The sequence below is a fragment of the Branchiostoma belcheri genome, unplaced genomic scaffold (genome assembly GCF_001625305.1).
Source record: "Branchiostoma belcheri isolate BF01 breed outbred unplaced genomic scaffold, Haploidv18h27 scaffold8, whole genome shotgun sequence".
Taxonomy (NCBI): domain Eukaryota; kingdom Metazoa; phylum Chordata; class Leptocardii; order Amphioxiformes; family Branchiostomatidae; genus Branchiostoma; species Branchiostoma belcheri.
Genome location: NW_017804464.1, coordinates 79364 through 101878, shown reverse-complemented (window position 1 = coordinate 101878; position 22515 = coordinate 79364). Strand labels below are relative to the sequence as shown.

The window sequence follows — 22515 nt, the reverse complement described above, 5'->3', positions numbered from 1 at the left end:
TAATAACACCGCAATCATACGAGCTCGTAATGTAAGAAAACTAACCGTGCACGCCACAAAAAATGCATTACCGCCAAGCTTATGAAATATGCCGGTTTATTCAAATATATGAACGTTTTAACACTTCGCCATCAAAATCTGCAAGGCATGTAATCTAATCAAAATTCTGCGGCGCACCACGTTGAAATCCTATTTCTAATTGAGGTTTACATGCATACATTGTCGGCTGGTGATTGATGGTGTTTCCACAGGCGAGCACCGTGTATCACGAGAATTGGTTTTACGACATCGTAACGTGTTACGACACCTTTGGTGTTTTACGTCAATGCGATGCGTTTCGCTGCGCGCATTCGGTTCAGCGCCGGGAGGCATGGGGGTATGGAATAGAGACGTTCCGTCTCGTCAGCATTACTGGAAAACACTTTTATCGCTTCACGCATTCGCACAAAAATAAGGTTATTCTAAAGCGCAGTGCAATTACGAGAACGAAAGTGGGTATTTGTAGGATTTGTTTAGTGTTGTATAATTATGGTACGTCCTACCTTTATGGTGCTATTATGCATTATGACTTTGAACCATTGGTTTGAAAGTAAATTCCTGTATTATAAGCAAGTGACTCTTAAACAATAGAGACCATTTATTTGTGTATATGTAAAATTCACATTGAAGTATTATTCATACCTTTTAACAAAATTAGAAATGAAAGTTATCCAAACTTTGGACTCAACTACTGTTTTAATGTTTTAATTTTTATCTAAGATTTTAAATTTTCTTCGATATTTTAAATATATTAAATCTAAATATAACATCCAATACTACATTTAAAACTCATTCAACTCTTATTCATTTGCTTATGTTTTACGTCAATTTTATTAAGCGTTTATTTAAAAATACTACTATACTTATTTAAATCTAAATATAACATCCAATACTACATTTAAAACTCATTCAACTCTTATTCATTTGCTTATGTTTTACGTCAATTTTATTTAGCGTTTATTTAAAAATACTACCTGTTGCTATCTATTATTACTAGTATTGTGATTTTCTTTATTTACTACTATAATCATCAATTGTCAAAAACCTTTGTTAACTTATCTAAGGTGTTACGACCCCCATTTTCATCTAGCATTTATTCACCAATTATTTATTGTAATCTATCATTATTACCATGTGATTTACTTCTATCATTATCAATCTTTAAAAAATTAATGTTGTAAGGGGAAGGTCCCGTACAGGCCATAATGCCTTTTCCTTTCCCCAGTATTTCTTTTTTTTATATGCTTATGTTTTTTATTACTTTGACTATATGCAAGTAAACAAACAAAAAGCAAACAATAAATGAGCAAGCATTTGCTTTACTTTATTCAGGTTGAATACTTGACTGAGTAGTGAGTAGTGAATCATAAGTTGCAAAAAATGATATGGCCTTCCGATATGGTTGCATAAGACCGTTGTTTTGACGGAAAACCGGATATTTCTCTGCAGTTTCACGGAGCCGTCTTATAGAAGGACATTCGTCATGATGATACTAGCCAGTCTCATTGCCCATTCTGTCATAGCAGGCTGCAAATAAGCTATTCTGACGTGATGTATTGCGGCTATTTTCCAGGGATAGTGATATTTGCAGGTGGTTAGCTCAGTCGGTTATTTGGAAGAGATTGCCACACGGGAGACGCGCCACGTTCCTAACCCGTGCAATTACAGAACTTTGCTCACCTCCCTGTTTCCACATCTCTAGTATCTGATCATTCATCAGGATCCTTTTTCTGTTGCCTTTCCTCTAAGTCCCTGTACCGTTCTTGTTGAAAAAGTTTAAAAAAGAAAAGAATTAAAACTCTTGTTTCTCTTGTTATACCCCAATTAAAAACGGGATCTGTATAATGTGAGGTGGAAAAAATTGTCGGTTGTATTTTTTTCATATATCAAAAATATATTTCGATTCTTTAAAGCTGTCAGTTGCCATCCCAATCATGTTTGTGAAAAGCCTTGCCCCCCTGTCATAAACGTCATAAGCAACTTAGTGCATATTGGAAATTCTGTCATCCTGTATTCTCTTGCATGGTTGATGCCATTATCATTGCGCTACTGTATGATAGAATAATACTCATCTCAGGGCATCTAAATGGCATCCAATGCAATTCCAGGGCGGCAAAAGTGGATTTTCAAAGTCAATTTCTATTCATTCTTTGAGTGTAGTTGTAGTATATCTTACTGATATCTGTGAGGCTAAAATGCGATGTCGGTGACGAAAAATGTTTGCTTATTTTGTGTAGTAGGCTTTAGCTATGGGTGGTATACCCCAATAGAATAAAGAGACGCTCACGAAGTTTGTCTTTGGGATATTTCAAACGCTATGAATATGAAATGATGACCAAAATGTGCTAAGAAAGGGTAGTCAATGTCAATGTTAGACAGACTTTCTAGAATTCTCCTCCAGAATGTTTTTTGTTTTGCCTCCCTGATATTGCATTAGATGTCTTTATAAAAAAAAAACCCGTGACCACCCGCATCTTGTGAGAACCCTTGTGCAAAATGCAGAAACATGTTTGAAATAAGATTAAAAGAATCAAGTTAGGTAACAACGTTAGAATCGATAAAAGGATCAGGCCGTCTGGTGTTCTCAGAATCCGTTAAGCTGGCCGTCCTACTGTGCAGCATGTATCATGATAAGGTTGTAAGGAAGAAAGCTTGCAAAGTATGCTGAACCCTGATAACGTTTCAGTTGCCTAATGGTAGGATAATGGGGATTTCGCGTATACCAAGATGACATTAACACGTACCTAATTACTCTACCCGTGACTTACTCTAACCAAATCATACCATTTATTCCTGACGTCCAACCCAATTTTCTCGTCAGATAATTGAAATATCTTCTGAATTTCAACGCTAGTTTTGAAATTATCCAACTGTCGCTATTTATGATAATTCAAGTAGATATGATATATGCAGGGATTGGGTCGGAGAAAGATAATTTGCATATGCTAATAAGTAGGAGATGTGGTGATCTGAAATGTGAGCATATATGGTCATTCCTGAATGAAGAAACGCTTTTTGCTTCAGTTCCCGTTGGACAGTTCCCGTGAAGGTTACTTGGCGCTTGATGTAAGTTCCTGTCAACGGAATCGCCTTATGTACGCTTTGGTTGAAGGAAATTGCGGATAGAGCGGCCTTGTCCATATCAGGGTCCCGTAAATGTGAGATCAGTCGGATACGTTGGTCGGATCACGTGGCCTGATGTTCGAGATTACCGGTTTAGGGTACGTTATTTTCTGCGGGGGGATAAGCCGTCAGCGTAGAAACTCCGATCTGGTAGAATAAGCAATTCTACCAATGGAGATCCGATTGAAGTTTTTGTCGACAGAGACTCCTATCAAGATGATGTTTATTGTGCTAGCTGTATATAGTGTTGTTTCCCATGTCCCAAGTCCTGAATTTCATGTCGATTCATGGACGTAACGTTATAACATGAATAACATTAATCAACATGAACTACTGTCCTGAATGTCTTTAAAGCAAATATCTTCTTAAAAATAGATCAAACTATCTATCTATATGCAACACACACAGAGAAAGAGATAGATAGATAGATGGATATTGATATAAATTTATTCTTAAACGTATTTCTCCGTATGTACTGTGTTCCCTTTTAAGAACTCTACTGGTGGCACTGGGTGGCTTGGAAGGTTTTCAATCTCCACCCCACCCTCCCGACGGGACGTTAGTCCCAAACCCCCTATAAGGATTTATTTTACAAATCCAGGGCTCATGAATAAAGAAGCAGCATTGGTCATTCTAAGTACACAGCTAGAGAAAACTGATACAATTCTAATAGACTAACTATACCAGATCTACTTATTGACACTTATTTTCATTAAAAATGCAAGTTTATTCCTGTAAAATTGAAAGAAAAATAGAGACAATTCTTTTTATGATGTACAAAATGGTGTGCAGTTGACCATGTGTAAGTTGACGTGCTGTCGATTATGATTATAGTCCGTGAATATTTAATCAAATCGTCCCTATATAACGGACTTCATCAAATATTCATGCGAAAGCAGTTGGTGGTGCCCGAAATAAAAGTGCCCGTATTCCCCTTAACGTATTTTGGGCTCAGTTTACTAGGAGCTCACGCTGGGCCGGCGGGGGCTGGTTTATGTTTGGATGTCTCCTCGGAAGACGACATTGAACGAAGGCTTTTTTGTCATATTACAGGAGGCTTTTGTCAGCGACTGATGCGTATCACTGGACAACTTTAAGACTGGCCAGCAGCGCAAACGAAAGTGGGACAATATTGCTGGTATGCCGATAAGGTAGGAGCTACATCAAACTGTCTATCTATAATTGTTCATGCATTTAAAATCACTTCAGCCAGATCCTCCACCTACTTTGAATGCATTCTAAAACCCAATGTAGAAGATAGAGTGTCGCTTGCTAGTATGAGAACTGATATTCCATTCCTTTTGTTTATACAAATATCCATTCCGCCAAAAGACAGTTTTGGGCAGCTCATAGTTGTGATATGTATGCTTTTTGTGATAGTTGTGATATACACTGGTAGATTCTCTAATGTACAGACTGGGTAGAAATCTAAGCTTGTGTCCGTATGCCAAGGTCTGTACATCCCACAGCAATAGTAAATGTCATGAATGCACTATAAGACAAAACTGCATTCTGATCTTGCAACTTGCTAACTATTTTCAAAATCAGCCCTGGGAATATAAGCCTAGAAAAAATGTAGCTACGAAAGTGTGAGTTTGGAAGGCTGCCAATATTGCTGCCTGCTCGGTAAGCATGCGAGGGGACAATGTTTTTACTGACAGGATTCCGTAGGAGGACAGCTACAGACAAAAGAGATACATGATGATCAAACTGTCACGATAAAAACCGAGAATATTAGGTTTTGATGCCGCATTGCATGACAGTTGCATCCAATGGCATTCGAAGGGCTCTACCGAGGAAAAAGATAAAGAGCAAGTGAAGAATTCTTGCAAAAGATCTTGCCACTTCTTCCTCAGTAACAGGTTTGTTACATTTATGATCATGCTAAAATTATGGCGTTATTACCAGGACGTTAATGTATTTACTACTCTTGATACGAGTTACCAACACAGCACGACTTAATGCAGGGGATTTTCGGAATGTTGTATGAAATGTTTTATGCTGCGATAGAATCGTGACTGGGGTTTAGCATGATGCCTTCACGATTATTGAAATAAGAAGCCCCGTCCTGAATATAATTCAGGATTTACACTTCATACAGTGAGAAGGTGGAATATAATAAGGGGCTTTGCAGGTAAAACTATTAAGCCATCCATTTCCCGAAGGTATCTCAATACAGATAGACGAATGCGTATGTGTTGTAGATACCTAAAAAGGCTTTCAGACTAACTTAATTAGATGCATGCATTTGCAGTATCAATAGGTCATCGCTCATTTAACAATGAGCGTTATTCTTAGGCTCCCATAGGTAAATTATTACGTATGTTATGATGCTAATGAATAGGTACTTCTAATACGTAATCATTATGCTGATGCTGTGCAGTACATTTTATATACACTGTGTACATGAGTCGTTTGTCTTGCAATCCCCATTAGGTGTGGGGATATAATTACAATTAAGAGATACACACAGATTTATGATTATAATATTTCAGAAAGGACGCAAATTTCATGGTGATTACTCTTCGCTATCGCGAAGCAGGCTAGAAAAGAGCCTCCTTCCATGAAAGTATTCAATATGATATTTGTACTGAGGTGACTACACGATGTCTTGTTTGCTATGATCCTGAATGCTAGATGTTAGCTAAATCATACGTGATTAAAACATAAGCCTATTACCTAGGTGAAAATACAGTTTACACATAGAAATGTATACGACACATAGAAATGTATACGTCTGACTCTGCGTAGTCCAGTGGTTAGCGATCCAGCGTCTGTACCAGGAGGTTGGGAGCTCGAACCCCGCCTGCTGTCGTTTACTCGACATGCACGCTACTATGAAGGGTCGCTAAGCCTTAGGACAGGACGTTAAGCCGTGGCCCACTGTTCACTGTGCTTGACGAAAAGAGCTTTCTGAATTTTTCCTGTACACTGAAACTTTAGCTTTGAATACTGTACATAGCGTCTGTCTCCTCTGTCACTACCAGTGGAGATTAGCTAAAACTTCAATGAGCTAAAACTGGATCGGGATCTCTTTCCTTTGTAGGTTCAATAACCTAGAATATTGTCTGTGACGTCATCAGCACACACCCTGCCTTTAGATTGCGCGTAATGACATTCTGAATGCTTTATTAATCAAATTAGCGCCTCAACTTTACACTTCACATATTGTTCTTGACACGCTACATTTACTATTTCAATACCCCAAAACACAGAGAGCGTCCCATTACCGCGGATGACTGATGCGGCGGCAGATATTACCTCCTCCGCTAACCTTTAAATGTCAGACCTGGAACGGAGAGCGGATGACTCAAGTGTGACATTACGGCGCGCGAATCGGGACATACCATTTCTAACATCCGGTTCCACTCGCACGAAACAACTTCGTGCGCTCATTTCATCTCCTTTCACTCACGCCTACACGCTGCTATTCATGTCCTAGAGCCCTCTTCTTCCTGTAATCTTCCTAGTATGCTCTTGTCCAGTTGATGAGATGAAAGGTCGAGGGAGCGTTGTGAGTGCCGAATGGCATACAGCTCGCCACTTAGGGACCCCACGGCGACAGGAAGTCCAGCTTCTGCGTGACAGCAAGAAACTAGAAGTAGGCTTCAACGATCGAACTGCTTAGAATGAGCTCTTTGAAACATAGCTGTATAAAGCTATCTTTGGTAACCTAGCTGTAGAGTAATAATTATGTCTTTCACTAGGCTACTTTCAGTTGATGTGGTTCAAGAGTCAGACATGACATGTCAATTTGACAACAAAGGCCATGTTGTGGTGACGTATCTTTTGTTAACGTTATTTCTCCTTATATGCAAGGCGTGGTGCATTTTTCCACTGTTGCCGGGCCGAACTGTGGGAAGAAGCATGTGCAAACTTCATTAAAAACGTTTATTGCTACATTGTGCTGAATTGCACGCCATTTTCTCAGGTGACTGCATAAAAGGCAATAATCAGGGCAGCAAACAAAAATTTGCTATTGACATTTAATGAAGAAATTGACTTTTAAATTCGAGTTTGACCGCCTCTAAAATATCGCTTTGGTTGCCTTTAAGGAATGCACGACCCCACCCTCACCGAGAGCGTTATGTACCTGCGAATCATTGATTGATACTAAAAGTATCAACATTGTCAATGGAAGATCTCAGCCACTTGTAGGGAAATTGGCATTAAACAGCTTATCTGCACTGCAAGGTTTCAGCAATAATCTCTGTCTAGTAAGTCACCTGTAATAGTTTGCTGCCGAGGGCATGCAGAAAAGGCCACACCGTACATTATAACGTTGTAATCTTAAGTGTAGTTCTATAGCCTAGAGTTTGTAATATTAGCTGATGGAGGTTATATGGGAAAGGGATTTCCATTGCTTATGTTTCCCGCGGAGGGCGGGTTTAGACGGGGATCGTTTCAAAGGCTCGATGAAAGTCATATTAAAGTAACTTGTGCTGAAGTTTACAGTTCTATTGCCGCAGCTAGATATAATGCATATCTAAAGGTAGGATGGTTGCACGTAACGTCATAACCGCCATACTAGGGATTGGCTAAGGGACGGCTGGGACTAGTATGTTATGTACTGGTTGGGACATGGGTCTCAAATGGGGAGGGAATGGTCTGCACGAAAGATAAGCATGGTCTAAATCTGGCCGGACTGCTTCCTATCTACAGCCAACCATGGTCGGCTGGTGGTCACGGGTAGGTTTTGAAATGTGACATGGACTTAACTAGAAGATTAGACCTATATTCATAACGCCTTATGTCATTACCTTAACACACTTGACATAACATTACCCCCTCCCCCCCCGGCCTTTAATCACTCAGCATGGCGCACAGTAGCTGCGTCGCACTCACGTGATTCAAACTTCTTACACGTTCCTCGCACTATCGTGTAAATTGATCTTCCTACCAACTTCAGCGTACATTGTGTCTCACCCGTGCTATAGATATCTAAGCTGCATGTAAGTTTCCGTTGTGGGCGAGAGATATGTAGCCGCATAAAACCACCGGCGCATGACATTGAAGGATAGCCCACCACCGGATGTTTCTATAAGTAGGAGTAAGGGATTACGTATCGTAAAAACACTTGTCAAAACCCCTTTCAAAAACATGACATGTTGGACGTTATGACCATCCGTAGGCACGCCTGTGGCCATTAATACGGCGAGGATTTGTACAAGGCATCACGAGACCGCAATGACTGATGGGAAACGCAGGAGTGGGTGACACTGTGGAGTTGGGTTCAAGTTTATTACTTAGTCAACTGGACTTCTGGGGTTGAAGCGAAGTACAGTAATGCGGACTATTTGTCTTCGGCATTTGACTATATCCTACTTTTTGTGTTTCTTATTCATTGACGCCCATTATGAGCGCTATAGTATTGTGGGTTGAGATTACAATTATTATTTATCATTACCATATAATTAAGTTATATGCTATCAATTATTATACTTTATTTGATACTAGTAATTACTTTATTGTTTACTAGTCAATTTCGATGTATCAAGTTATACCCCATAGCATACTGATATCTCCGAGGGAAAAAAAGATGTTGCTGAAGAAAACGGTTGTCATTGTTTTGTATTGTAGGCTGGTTCTAGCTGTTTATGGGTGGTACCCAAAATGAAGAGACGCCTCATGATGGTTGTGTTGGGGCTATTTCAAAGGTATAAAATGATGACAAATATGTGATAATAAATGGCAGCAAATATCAAACATATTTCCTCATCGAAAATATTTTTCATTTTGGTGCCTTGAAACTGCATGGGATGTCTTAAAATCTTACAACTAACAAGAATTCCGAGATTTCATACCTCCATGAAATATGGGCTTGATATGTAAATGTAAATTTCCTCTTTAATTATGCAAATTACCTCCGCATTAACATGATATATGCATCGTGATGTATGTGAACTTTTGATTAACTTACAGATGTCCCAAGTATGACATTCCCATCATTCACCATTAAGAAATCATAGAATTTTTGCATAAATTATGCAAATAAGGTCATCATTTGCATGATTAGTATCTGTTGATGTTCTGCCTGCCATAGGTTACATACATTACATGTATGAAAGTAGTATAATGTAAAACACTGTAATTATAGAATTTCCTCATTAATTATGCAAATAAAGTCCTCATTTGCATAATTTACATTTAATCATGTACATCTCTCTCTCAGCTACCTACACACCAAAAATTATGAAAATATGTTGTTCCTATCTTGACTTATTGGCTTTTAAACATTTCGCCAGAAAGTGCCCTGCAGTTCCAGAACAAGCTGCTAGGGGGACCAAACTCACACCACTTATTCCTGACAGGAAAAGCAATCTGTCACCAAAACATCAAGACCATAGCATGTTCAGGACAAAAGATACAAAAACCGGAAGTTCTGCTGCAGTACCAAGGTCATCCACCAGGAGGCCCATATTTGACCTTGACTTTTGTCTTTCTAAGACTTACCAACATACCAAATATCATCATAATCCATAAAGGCGTTCTGAAGTTATGCTGACCACAAAGTTGCGGAAACACAGACAGACAGACACACAGACAGACATACATACATACATACATACAGACAGACACGCCAAAAACAATACCTCCATTTTTCATGGAGGTAATGATGCACTCCCTGACATGTTACAATAGCTACATATAGCTGCTTTTATTCTTAGTGATAATCATTCCCGAGAATACTTAAAATTCCTAGCATCTATAGAAACACAATAGGATGACTGAAAAATGTCCCAGCTCGCAAATGGCCTAAATTCATGAAGTGAAGGGAAAGTTGTGATTATCATGAAATATTCATATGATTATTACCCTTTTATCGCGTTTACTAGCAGTTACATTTTGAATGGTTATGATTATTACTGATACAAAAATGGTCTGCGTCGAAAGTATATACCATAATGATAGGCTCTGTTTATTCTCGTCTGTACGGTATGTTGAAATTATTCCAATGACATACATCAACTCAAGTACCTTGTTCTTTTTAGTAAGAGGAGCAGTATCTATAGGAAATGTAGGGCGTTGTCTCTACTTAGCATGCAAACATTCTTGCTGCTTAAAACATCTTAGTATCGACACAAGACATCTAACCCTCTGTGAATGTGTCGAAGTATATTCTTATGAAAGGAATGGATTGCATTGAGTAATAGATATGTAGAAACTGAGAACAATTTTGTACATACATGTACAGTATAAGCAGAAGGTAGACGGAGGGCCAATCGTGTAAACGGAAATACTTCCTATCTTTCCCTTTTTTTTTTGGAATACTGCAGAATATTTCTTGCAGACATTACAGCCTCCTAGAACCCTTTACCCTGTTTCCATTGTCCATAGGCTTTCCATTCTATTTGACCTTCCGTTACGTTTCCGTGTTATTATCAATTTATTGCTTCACGTCGACGCCAGAGTAGTACTAATTGCGGTTCCATCGTTGCTCCCGGGCCCGCCGTTAATACCCACGTGTCGCCGTGGCACGCGATTCTCTTCCGCCACACACGCCACGTCACAACGGGGGACCACCCAGCTCGTCACTGGACTAGCCTGGTGTCCAGTCTATCACGGTTGGGGCGGGTTCTCTTCGGGGCTGCTGGAGCTGTCCACCGCCCGACTCAGCTTGGTTCCCCGGTAGGTTTTGCACGACGGTAGTTAATCAAGTCCTGGTGAGCTAAACTCTATCACAGGCGTAACCCTCCCACCGGGCAGCCTGTTGAGCTGGACGGGGGAAAACTATTAGACCCCCGGAGACAGTCTGCCCCACGATAGACTGGATGCCAGGCTATCACTGGACAGGCTGAGCTTTTCAAGTTGGTGGGCAAAGGACAGTAATACGGCTTGGCATCTTATAACATGGGAATTATGACAGAAAAAAAAGTTGTCAAAAGTTATCAACCCGAGCTAAGACAATGAGGAACACTCCAACCTCGGCATACAGCAGAAACTGTCGTAAATATGACCTTAAGATGCACAAGTGACCTCTGACCCCTTAACTCAACTCAAACATGGATGCTCTGTGCCTGCGCGAATTACTGTCCTGTGTCGTTTAGATATGACTCATAGAAATGAAGCTGATAATACCTTCGCCCCTTTTGTGAATATTATCTTTCATTTTGCTGAGCAAATAAAAACATTGGTATGGCGTCTGTGGTGTATGTTGCCGTTTACATGGTGACTAAATCCAAGCAGAGATTTCTGTCACGCACGTGTAAAACAATCAGGGTGTTGATCTTGTGCAGAGGGGTCGTACAGATCTTCGTGACAAACATGTATCAAAATATTGGTTAGCATTATGTGCTACAGTGGTATAGAGTAACGTGATAGTCACCTCTTACCACACACGGCTATGAATTGACACGATTTGAACGTCGTCACTCTAGGGCTGAAATAATTAACATACTGTCATCTTGAAATGAAGCACAACTGTACGTGTAAGTTTGTTGTTTTACCCTATTCATAACCCTATTCGGGGGGGGGGCTTTTGAGGCCCGCGCCCACTTCCAACTCGGATAACACCCGAACGGCTTGCGCTAGAACCGTCCGTTGGTGGTGTCCTGTTTATGTACTAGTATCTCTACAGTGTTAGTTAAAGCTGTGTTCCCGGTTTTAAATACACCCGTACGCTGTATTATTTCGGCACCCCCACTCCTTGAATGGCACTATGCAATGGTACGGGTTAACCCATCTTAATTTGTGAAGAAATTGCCGGAAAATTTACTTTTTCCGTCGCCCTAAAGTTATGTAATGCAGCTTTCAGATAATATGATGCATATGGCGTCAAAACCAGTATTCACACTTTCCCAGACCGAGGGTGTGCGGTAAAGTGATTTTCTTTCAGACACATCCCGCCCCCTATGCCTAGGAAATAAGTCGGCACGCCGCTGGAATAGAGCTTCACCGTACGGGCCAAAGAACTCAATCCTATCGGGCTATCTCATGTGCCCACCGCCGGAATTGGGGGCGCCGAGCTGCTTTCAGCACGCAGCGAAAACCCCATTCTCTGACATTTATTTCGTGAATGTCGACACCACCGTGGGCAAAGATGCGGAAAATAGACCTCCCTGAAGACATGGGCAAATCAGGTGGACAGTCGACCCGATGGTACATTACACACCCAAGTTCACACTGCCTCCGTGAGCTAGATGCGTTTTGTCTGGGGGTAGAATATTTAATTTCGACCGTGCTACGTTGCTGAAGCAGAAGATCCCATCCCTATTGATCCTCTGGAAGAAGCAGTTTGGCGCCTTCTCGACTACAGTAAGGAACCCTCTCACTACGAGCCTCTGACGATGTCTATACAAGTCGGCAAGGTGAAGGACCGCCCTTAATCTTCTACATTCTATAAAGTTTTTGCTCTAGATCGATGATTGAAAGGAAAAGTGCTTTTAGGAAGATCAGAGAGATTAGTGTCTTTCCGCCTTTGTTACCGTACTCCACAAAGCAGACACGAACCTACGGGTCGATGGCTTTCCTACATCTCTGCTCTTGCCTTTGTGTTTTTGCATTGGGCGTAAATAGGTTCCGGGCATTACACGCGACTACGTACGGTTTTGTCAGAATGGAGCGAGTCTTTGCGTGAAGCGAAACAGAAAATATTGCGTTCTGGGAATAGTAATGGCATCTTTTTGGAGCTGGCGAGAGGAATTAGGTATGGCAAAGTAAATGGCAGACACAGGAAAACTCTGAAAATGATTTAAAATTGAGACATATTGTTTGGATTTGTACTTTTTTCACAGCTCGCACTCCCCCCCCCTCCTTCTAGTAATTAATCAGAAAAAAATGCACTATTCAAGAGACTCTCCTACTCTGGAAGGAAGTACCAATTAGAGTCTCTTCCATAGACATTGGCATTGAAATATGTGGAGATCGAAATACTCGTATATCTCACTATTTCACGGACTGACAAAATGACGTCCCCGAAACAGAATTGATTGTGCTAATATGTACTGGAACATGGGAGGCTTAACCAAGGCCAGCAGATGTCACCGACCGTCTTCTAACTCCGCGTGAGGTGCATCCATTCCGACCTTGCCCCTTGTTAGATATGCCGGGAAATGTATTAAAATGCAGTCGGCGTTCTGTAATTGCATTTGTTGGTAGAGTTAAGTGCCGTGTTCCATTAGCATTGACACAGCGTGCTGATAAAGGGCATAGCTCGGAATGGGCTTCATGCGCGGGGTGTTCAATCTTTTGAACGTCTTTGTGACAACAAAGTAACCTGGTTTGCGAAAGCGGAAAGTGTCTCAGCGGTACCGCTGTTATTGCTCCTATCTGCCGAGATTCTATCATAGTCAAATGACGATTAATGGGCAATTGGGGTCGTGTGTTGCGTAACAAATTGTTCGGCTCAGAACCAAGAGGTCCTGGGTTCGAATCCTGCCATGTCGCCGATCTTGTGCCATTGGGAAAACATTTTGAATTATTTTCCTCACTAGTTCATTCAGGTGTGCCGTCACCATGTCTTGTCATTACATGTCGGAATGAAAATTGGACAATTAGTGATCTCAACCACTTCTGTTAGGCAGTCGATAATTTACAACATTTATGGTATTTTCGCCCATATGGAAACAAAATATTTTCATAACAATAAATCCATGTTCTATAGGTAATAAAGGTAACAAAGGTATGGGAACAATGAAAAAAATACACAAAAGAATTATAAAAGCAGCTAATCCACATGCTTTATGGTATGAAGCAGTGCCATAAAGACTACAAATTCCAAAGTCTACAGGGACCTGGTTATAAAGTAATATTGGTTCAAAGCACATATATTTTTTGGCAGCAAAAATTATGGAACCAATTTTGATCTGGTTACTGACTGACTTTTAAATGGACTTTTGTGGACCCATTCGTCAAATCAGTTATGGTCATTTGTGCAAAGGAAATTTGGTAATACAAGCAAGCAGTCTATAAAATGGCTTTTACAACTTTCGTAGATTACTATTTTCAGTATTGTTTTATTGCAAATAGAAGAATTCATAATGCTTGTGATACTTAGGATATTTGATGAGTGGTTACAAATCAAAGTTTTTTATTCAAAACCACTGGTTCAATTGTGCACTGAGTCGAAGCTAGATGTTACTGGTTCACTGTGCACTGAAGCTAGATGTTACTGGTTCACTGTGCACTGAAGCTAGGTGCTACTGGTTCACTTTGCACCAAATCTAGGTGTTATTGGTTCACTGTGCACCAAAGCTAGTTGTTACTGGTTCACTGTGCACCAAATCTAGGTGTTACTGGTTCAGTGTGCACCAAATCTAAATGTTACTGGTTCACTGAGGTTAGATGTCACTGCTTACAATGCAAAGTAATTGTGACATACATTATATATCGTTACAACATAGTGAGATATACGGTTCTGCATGTTAAGTATTGTTATATACAATATATATATTGCTAACCAACACTACTGACCTAATGCGGTCCCAACTTTAAAGTATTGTCATGTGCACATCCTTGAATCAGAAATGAAAACAATGATAATAATAAAACACTTCGAAGGATTGCTTTGCACCCAGCTCGTTAAATCACAAGTTTCAATAAGTTTAACTTAGAAAAGCGGATCGTCTGTTGTAGTGCTTCATCAGAAAAAAAAAACTGTAAAAAAAAGTAAACTGTTCTCCAACTAAAAAAAAGGCCTCACCGTAATTTTCGACCGAATCGCTCGGTCAATTTTTCTTAGTCGTAGAACAATTATGTAAAATTACCAGATGAACTTGCATGCTAGAAAAAAAACTTGCACTATTTAAAAGTCCCTATGCATTGCCGTTACTGATTTGATGCATGGATAAAAGATACCCAGCTCATTTTGTCTTGAAGATAAACGAGGTTAGTGGATTCCTTAAACCCACTTCCCCTGGCAAGTTGTCCACCGCGTCCATCACACGTCCCGTCCCGCGGGCCCGGATTACAGCTGGCTCCGCGCCACGTCCCTCTTCCCTCTTCTCCTCAACAAGAACTCGGATGTAAGCCTGGGTGCCAGCAGTTTTGTAGCGGGGCTCCTTGCACTCGCTACCCCGGGTACAAAAACGGATGGCTATCAGGCTATTCGGATGCCTCATACCTTCATGAAATATCTAGAGCTTCTTTTTTGTTGTTTGTCTTATTGACTATGGAAAACTTACAATTACAATTCACAATTTTGATTTATGATTTTCTCAGCTTGAATTGCTTGTATTTTCAGCCCCTAAAATGATTAGACAAAGTACAGTCTTGTAGATTGTTGTTGAATTTATCTATAGCATGAAGTGTAAAAATTCCATCGAGCAAAATCAAGACCATAGCACGTCCAGGGAAAAAAGATACAAAAAATCTCAAGTTCTGCTGCAGTACCAAGGTCAGCAACCAGGAGGCCAAAGGCTGACCTTGACCTTTGTCTTACCGAGACTTATCCATATACCAATACCAAATATCATCACAATTAGGCTTCCTACTTTTTATATACCTCCATTTTCCTGTATGTAAAAATACCACAAATTTACGGCCAGCCAATCCTATAGGCGAGCAGTGGAAGTGACGTTGAAAGTAGGCGAACCTGTTGAGCTCTAATTGCAGCAGAAACACGAGGGAGCCGGAGGAGACCCTTGTCGCCACTAGCAATTTTGGTACATAGGAAGCCCCAAACGTATTAAAAACACTACAAATTCACTTAACTACTGTACTAAAATCGCTAGAGGCGACACGGGTCTCCTCTCCTGTGTTTTTATTGCAATTACAGCTCAACAGGTTCATCTACTTTTTATCCAATAATACTGTAAATCGTGCAAAATGAGCAGATATATGCCATAAAGAGCAAAAATATTAGAAAACGATACTTATGTCGTAGAATGCCAAAATCAATTCCAAAGGAAATGAATACATGAAAATATATATAAAGAATATATTCTTCGCCATACCATAGTCTGTGTGTTTAGTCATTTCTTCAACCTTAATGGCCACGTAGCCTAATAAAGGTAAGTTTTTGCCAAACTTTTTATTCGCACGCTCGCATCAGTTTTGGCACTCACCATGGCCTTATGGTCAGACAAGGTACCAGGCCGGGAGTTTATGTCAATATATACACTGGCTGGCAACTGAACAGGTGACAAAGTGGCTTCGGCTTAATGTATTCCGCAGAATGATATCTTACTGAGTACAGAAAGGCAACAACTAGTCTTACTTTTATCACAGCCTTTCATGTTATTCACAACTCAGCCATACATGTCACTCCACGAGACACGTGTCGGGAAAATAAATCCGCAACCCACACCCCGAGGGTCCAAAATGCGTCTTCAGTAATCTCTTCTTGGGTTACTGAAAGGGCGATATCGTAAAAACACGAAGGCAACGGTCTTTAAAAACCGAAAGAAAAACAGCCGGACTTACGGTTAGGGATAGTTATGGGCGCTACTTGTGACTATGACTGAGAGCGTGCTTGATGTTGACTGTGCCGCTGGCATATTTCTACCAAAGGCTTTAAACAACTCCAAGACCATAAATAGCCACAATACTGTTTTGTATGGCTTTGAACATTACATATACACAGTATGCTACTTGTGTCATTGGGAAGATTATGTGTTCAGTTGAAATCGACGGAGGCATAATGGTCCCTTCAAATTACACTTGAAAACAGATACAAAATGTAAGGCTTTGTTGATTTGATTATGTGGATGACATCCTCTGAGAACCCCAAAACTGATGTGAGCGTGTGAATAAAAAAGTTGCCTTGGCTTGGCAGAAAGGTTAATAAATATAGAATAAATAAATCTACGTGGTCACAAATGACTAAACACACAGAGTATTGTATGCCAAATAATAGACATTTGCTTTCCTTTGGAATTAATTTTTGTTTTCTACTTTGGTATCGTATTGATTTTTTTTTGCAATTTATAAGAAATATTTGCTCACATTGCAGCAGATTTACACGATTCACAGTATGGTCGGATTCCGAATAAGGAAATGGTGTCAGCTTGAGGTCTGTTTTAAGTGTGTATATATAGTTTCGAATTACGCAAGGCTTAGAGCAAAAAGATTATTTCAGTCCCTTGCTGGCAAGTCATGCCGTCAACGCCATGCGTAAAGCTGAAAACCATTACCATCCCATGTAATCTGCGAATTAAATAGTCGATGCTTTAACGGAGGTATGTGCTTTGGGCATACAGCTCTGATGGACGTATACCACGTCTGTCTCCGTTCAAAGGCATCCGATGCAATTTTAGGGCGGCAAAACTGGGTTTTAAAAGTCAATTCTCTGAACATTCTTTCGATGTAGTAAGTTGAACCAATCATATCCCATAGCACCCTGAAATCTTTGAGGTAAAAATGCTGACGGAAAACGGTCGCTTGTTTTGTATCTGCTTCTAGCAATTTATGGGCGGTACCCAAAAAATAAAAAGATGCATCGCGTAGCTGTTTTTTTTTTGCCTTATTATTTCAAACTCTTCAAGTATGAAATTTTAACAAAAATGTGCTACGAATTAGCAGTAAATGTCAATATCAGACAGAATTGCCGCCCCGAAATTGCATTGGATGCTTTTAACAATACATACCACATGGCATAGGGATTAGCAGACATGTTTGTTATCAGGGCTAGCCACGTTATCAGTATACAACATATGAGATCATATTAAAGTACTGGAAACTTTTAGGGCTACCATATACTGCACGTACCATTTTATAGTGCTTGATATTGGCGAGATAATTGAAGCATGACAAATAACTCGTTTTTCCCATTGGATGGCCGCAAGGGAAAGGGTTTAAGTGGGATTGAGATAGTCATTAGTGAGCTGGGTGTTTCATTTCGTCGATAAGTAACTGTGAAAGTTCAGATCGTCATTAGTCATGATCGTAATCCTGGGATAAGCCCTCTGGACAAAAGCTGCTGAAGTCTGGAAAATAACCAGGTCAGTTTGTGTCTTAGGAGAATCCTGGAATAAAGGCAGGGAGGGGAGTGGGTGATTAATTACCGTAGTTCACGGTTTTGTTACGGCACTTTGATGTTTGCGGTTTTGGCGGTTACTTCTGTACCGTGAACTTATTATCATCGTCAACAAATAATTCACCGACTTTATTTTTGCTGCACCTGCCGCCACCGTGAACACCGTGAACCGTAAACACCTTCATTTTTCTTAGCTCACCTCGAACTTTTGCTACGGCGAACATAAAGGGAATTACAGTATTATGTTTAGAGGCGCGCGTGCAAGCTGAACGTGTCTGTATCTGTCTGTCTGTATCTGTATAGCCGGTATAACCGCCTTTTGGCGTAACACACCAGCTTCGCAGGCACGCGGCGCGGCGGCAGCTGGCTATATTACACCGATCGACTTGTTACACCTAACCCATGAACTTCTAGCTCTAGACATTGTTTAAAGCTATCTATTGACAATGCCCCTACTGTACTTGGTGACAGTGAGTTCCACTCTGCGATAGTTCTAGGAAAGAATGAATTCTTGAACACCTCAATCCTTGGTTGATAACTCTGGTACTTGAATGCGTGGCTATTTCTTGTTCTCTTCTGGGCTGGTATTAGGTACTTAGTAGTTGGGACATCCACCAGTTTATTAGTCATTTTGTACATCATGCATAGTCTAGACATCTTTCTTCTGTCTTCCAGTGAGGTCCACTGTAGGTTTCTTTTCATTTCCGTGACACTAGCACCTCTTACATAGTTGTGGCTATAGTTGTGTAACAATACATCAAAATAAAGTGGTGCACATGTACATGTACAGAAAATTTACAATCCTTAAATGTTGCTGTTCCTGAGAAATTTCTAGACCATGACATTCGGTGCCAAAGTATTTTAGGAAAAGTAAGCAGAGGCTTATAGTATTACATCAAAAAGGCAGACTGTTTTGCAAGAAACATACGCGTGGTTACCTGTTGGGGCATCAATCGACGATGATCAAGCTACCCCTGCTCTAGATTTATAATTTCTAAGACTCTTTTGTGATAAAGGTGAAACATCAGTGCCCAATGAGAAGACTATAGTTCTTATATATCCGAGTTTACAATTAATCGCCATAAGACAAGGTTACTAAGTTTGAACGTAAATGTTTTGACAGTGAGGGACTATGGGCATTGAAGCATAGTCAATATAACGGTCAGCGAACTGCAAAGTCCGGCTAGACTGCCACACAGTGACAGGATTAAGCTGGTCATTTATGAGTGAAGCTCAGCCCTGGATCGATATAACCCCACGTCTTGTGGGACGACACCTGAGCCTTCTGCGACAAATCGAAGACGTCCAAGGTCGGCCAAGGACTTGGTATTGAGTTCCGTTCGGAAACTTGCGGACGGCTTTAATCCTTTGGATTTGTCCTTGGTGCTGACTCTGCTGTGGTGCTAACTTCCGTGAAGGGTAATAAAAATACGTTATATTGATCATTAGTATGGTCCAGGTATCTTCGCTGGATCTTTTAATAGATGATGCATATGAGTTTATTCCTACATTTAAAGGCTTTGGATTTTGAACGTCTTTCTGCAACAGGTTTAATCCTTTTTATTTGTCCTTGGTGCTGATTATGCTGTGATGCTAACTTCCATAAAGGGTATAACGTCCATTAGTGTGGTCTATGTATCTTCTGCATCTACCTTACTTCACTGCATATTTCACGAGTAGATGATGAGTTATATACTCTGTATATTTCAAGGCTTTGCATGGGGATTTTGAACTTTTTTTTCTGTAACAGGTTGAATCCCTTACTCCCAGAACGTATGAACGCTGTCTAAAACGGCAAGCCCAAGGGTAGTTAGAGATTTGGCTATTTCCCTAAGCGACGAACAAGCTAGGGTTCGCAGATGAATGTGTCAATAGCTTCAGTGGATTCTTTAAAAAAGTTTTCACTGCTAACAGGACTGTCGCCAAATGCTCTCATCTTCTCCGTGGCGTGGAGGCATATTTCATTATAATCTTACTTCTGGGGAGCAAGGGATGATAGCTTTAATATTCATGGACGCTTTACGTAAGTACATGTTTTAAACTCGTGGGATTGGACTTTGTCACAAATTTCTTTCTGTACCGTTGCAAGAATTGACTCCCAAACATGAAACATGTAAAACAAGAACTCGCAGATCTCAGGCCTCCGTGAAATATTTTGATCTTGTGTGACGGCGACTGTTTTCTCTTCTTATTCACCATTGTGTCTACAATTTGTTTCTTTATCCTGGAAGGAACACTAGATGGCAGCTGTCAAGAAGGTCATGCATTGAAAATAGTGAGCGCTACTAGATGTAGACGTAGTTAATGACTTTCTCCCAATTGTAAATTATGAACCCAACTTGATATTCATTACAACTTGACCTGAGGGCCATGCAAACACACACAGACACGCGCAAATACAAAAAAATACTTCCTCCTCTGATGTTTCCTTCTGTGAAAAGTAACACGCGAGGTAAGACCCAAGAGTTACCACATGGCGAGTCGAGTTACCTTTAAAAATTTACCGGCTAAATTTTAATTTTTACACCCAGCTGAAGGAAAACCAACTGTAGTGGTAAGAACCAGACTTAACTGATTTCACCAGGCAGAAAGCGGGGATTTTTACTAGGGAGAAAGAATCAGCGGCGTGAAATTACTGATAGTGGGGAAGTTTTCTGGGCGGGTAATCCCCGGGAAGTGGGAAGGACAAGTGCCCACCTGTGAACGGCCTGAATGATGGATGGATGGATTATTTTGGCGAGGTAGGGCGAAGTTTTTAAATGTTACTTACTGGGCCGAGTGTAGTGGCTTTTAGAAGCACATGTCGTATCGGGTGGATTATGTCATGTAGGTTTTAAAATCCAGAAGACAAAGCTACTCTTAAAATAACAGAAATCAGAAATGACGAAAGCTTTCACCCTTATGTATGATTTGTGCACATGAATTTATTTGCACAAATATTAGCATGGATTTATTAGTACTTTAAATGATGTAAATTGGCTTTGCTACAGTATGATCGATTTTTTGGACGAAAATTCGGATGTAATCCGTATACTCAAATCAACATAGCCTTAAGAACAAATATAGACAGATTGCTTACAAACAGGAAATTAGATGGAATTAGATGTCCATGTGCCTCCAACTAATCAAGTGACAGGAAATAGGTTAGCTTTGCTTTTACTACGAGATTGACGTTTGTCAAGGTCGTTTATATATTACTAGTTTTATGTAAGAGAACCGACTGCACAGTAAAAGTGTGATATTATAACGTATCCTGTACATTAACACCATAGTCATCCACCAACATTTGACAGTGTGCACATTTACATTTGGTAATACGCTAACACCCAGTACAAAGCTGTATGGACCCCATATTGGGATTACTGTTGAGTTTCTTCTAAAGATAACACTGAAAAGATCTTGGTTGTCGACGACGGTTAGACGACAGTAGGAAAGAGAAAGGTATCGGCTTGTCACTAATAATTCTGCACGAACACCCACAGAAAGCGACACGAATTAGTAATTTCGTTACTTGTTCCCCAGCGCTAATGCCGTAGAAAAGCTTGACACAAATCTTATTGGCAGGATGAGCGCGGAAAATGGACGGAGATTACAGGAACATCGATTTGGCTCGGCGACTTGTGGAAATGGCGCTCATCTAATAAGGGCATCATTGACTAAATAGCAGTACAGATAAATCCTGTATTATTGTCCTAACGTAATGGGGAGTCAAATGTGATCTTCGTCACATGGAACCTCATCTAAACACCGTCCGAATGAGACAGGATATAACTTTATATCAGGTAGTGGTGTTCTGTGGAAGTGTACATGTTATCCTATTCTCGTATTCTTGACATTGGATTATCGCCGTACCTCTCTAAAACATAGGGCATGCGAATTCTGTTGAAAATGAGACACATTGCTACTTGATTGCTGCATATATGAAGACGAACCATTTAAAGTTCGTCTTCATATGCTATCTAAGAAATGCTATCAGTCAATACAATACTTTCGAATTGTAGTTTTACACTCTTCGCCACGAAAGTAGGTTGTTTCCAATGTATTAATGATTTTCAGTTAAGAAGAACGTATGATGGAAGCATATGTACCAGCTACTGCTTACGTGTTGTGTCAAACCAACCTATATGACAAACGTCGACAAGTAACGAAGGCAAACTTCGATGCCAAGAAACCACCTCCCTGCATGATACAGGTTTACAGATGACAGGGATATTTTTCAGAGTCTTCAGCGCTGTCGTCGTCGGTTTCACATTTCCAGTAGTAAGAATCCATCCGGCCTTCAGGCTGTGAGCCTAGCTATAATTCCAGCTCCCCAGATTGAGTACTAGTCTTCAATGCCAAGGATGCCCCCCCCCCCTTTCCGTACTGACTGTAGGCTTACCATGGTGTCTTGCAGGTGAATTGTATGGTGCTGGTACGGTATGGAGAAAATTAGAGTC

At 40.4% G+C, this 22515-nt stretch overlaps 1 protein-coding gene across 4 annotated transcripts in view; it reads left to right on the top strand.

The window, feature by feature from the left end:
• The window catches only part of LOC109486208 (hemicentin-1-like), a 112579-nt gene that overhangs the window by 16544 nt on the left and 73520 nt on the right, over window positions 1-22515 (top strand). For all 4 annotated transcript variants that reach the window (XM_019789922.1, XM_019789921.1, XM_019789920.1 and 1 more), the window contains exon 2: window positions 4216-4313. The gene's annotated coding sequence lies outside the window, so the exon portion shown is untranslated. The remainder of the gene's footprint in view (window positions 1-4215; window positions 4314-22515) is intronic.